Raw genomic sequence first — 2,237 nt, 5'->3', positions numbered from 1 at the left:
GGATTGGTAAGCTAGAGGAGATACTTGTTAGGAAGGAAGATGTGTTGGACATTTTGAACAACTTGAGGATAGACAAGTCCCCCGGGCTTGACGGGATATATCCTAGGATTATGTGGGAAGCAAGAGAGGAAATTGCAGAACCGTTGGCAATGATCTTTTTGTCTTCACTGTCAACGGGGGTGGTACCAGGGGACTGTAGAGTGGCGAATGTTGTGCCCCTGTTCAAACGAGGGAATAGGGATAACCCCGGGAATTACAGGCCTGTTAGTCTTACTTCTGTGGTAGGCAAGGTAATGGAAAGGGTACTGAGGGATAGGATTTATGAGTATCTGGAAAGATACTGCTTGATTAGGGACAGCCAGCATGGATTTGTGAGGGGTAGGTCTTGCCTTACAAGTCTTATTGAATTCTTCGAGGAGGTGACCAAGCATGTGGATGAGGGTAGAGCAGTATACATGGATTTTCGTCAGGCATTTGATAAGGTTCCCCATGGTAGGCTTATGCGGAAAGTCAGGAGGCATGGGATAGAGGGAAATTTGGCCAATTGGATAGAAAACTGGCTAACCGGTCGTAGGCAGAGAGTGGTGGTAGATGGTAAATATTCAGCCTGGAGCCCAGTTACAAGTGGAGTTCCGCAGGGATCAGTTCTGGGTCCTCTGCTGTTTGTAATTTTTATTAATGACTTAGATGAGGGAGTCGAAGGGTGGGTCAGTAAATTTGCAGATGATATGAAGATAGGTGGAGTTGTGGACAGTGAGGAGGGCTGTTGTTGGCTGCAGAGGGACTTAGATATGATGCAGAGCTGGGCTGAGGAGTGGCAGATGGAGTTCAACCCTGCCACGTGTGAGGTTGTCCATTTTGGAAGAACAAATAAGTATGCGGAATACAGGGTTAATGGTAGGGTTCTTAGTCAGGTGGTGGAACAGAGGGATCTTGGGGTCTATGTACATAGATCTTTGAAGGTTGCCACTCAGGTGGATAGAGTTTGTAAGAAGGCCTATGGAGTATTATCGTTCATTAGCAGAGGGATTGAATTCAAGATTTGTGAAGTGATGTTGCAGCTGTACAGGACTTTGGTTAGGCCACAGTTGGAGTACTGTGTGCAGTTCTGGTCGCCTCACTTTAGGAAAGATGTGGAAGCTTTGGAGAGGGTGCAGAGAAGATTTACCAGGATGTTGCCTGGAATGGAGAATAAGTCGTACGAGGATAGGTTGAGAGTTCTCGGCCTTTTCTCGTTGGAACGGCGAAGGATGAGGGGTGACTTGATAGAGGTTTATAAGATGATCAGAGGAATAGATAGAGTAGACAGTCAGAAACTTTTTCCCCGGGTACAACAGAGTGTTACAAGGGGACATAAATTTAAGGTGAAGGGTGGAAGGTATAGGGGAGATGTCAGGGGTGGGTTCTTTACCCAGAGAGTGGTGGGGGCATGGAATGCGCTGCCCGTGGGAGTGGTAGAGTCGGAATCATTGGCGACCTTTAAGCGGCATTTGGATAGGTACATGGATGGGTACTTAATCTAGGTTAGAAGTTCGGCACAACATCGTGGGCCGAAGGGCCTGTTCTGTGCTGTATTGTTCTATGTTCTATGTTCTATGTTCTAAATGTTTAGCCCTGAAAGGCTAGGATACTTGCAACAGCAAGACAAGACGATAAAAGATACATATGTGGATTCATACTCTAAAAAGGAGGCAGGCAATATGGCAGAGGGTTATTATCTGAAAGATAGAATCCTCAGATGGAAATGGAGACCACGGCAGGTTAGTGCTGAGGAGAAATGGGCCAAAGTGCACCAGATTATGTTGCCGGTAGCATACTGACAGGAAGTGTTACAGGTAGCACATGAACTACCTATAGGAGGTCACCTAGGGCTGCAAAAACCTCAGGCTAAGGTACAAAAATATTTTTACTGGCCTAGAATGCACACGGATGTGGTTAACTTTTGCTGAACGCGTCATACATGCTAAATGGTAGGAAAGCCATAGGTGGTAATAAAACCAGCACCTTTGTTGCTAATTTCTGCATTTGAAGAACCTTTCACATGGGTTGTAATTGATTTTGTAGATCCCCTCCTAAGAACTAAAAGTGCGAATTAGTACTTGTGAACCATAATGGATGTGTTTGCCAGATTTCTGGAGACAATTCCATTATGGAGTATCAAAGCAAAAAAAGGTGGTAGAGGAGTTAGTAACTTTCTTCACACGGCATGGGCTACCCAGAGAGATTCAGTCCGTCCA

Source organism: Chiloscyllium plagiosum, chromosome 9 (genome assembly GCF_004010195.1).
Source record: "Chiloscyllium plagiosum isolate BGI_BamShark_2017 chromosome 9, ASM401019v2, whole genome shotgun sequence".
Lineage (NCBI taxonomy): Eukaryota > Metazoa > Chordata > Chondrichthyes > Orectolobiformes > Hemiscylliidae > Chiloscyllium > Chiloscyllium plagiosum.
This window is presented reverse-complemented; position numbering follows the sequence as displayed.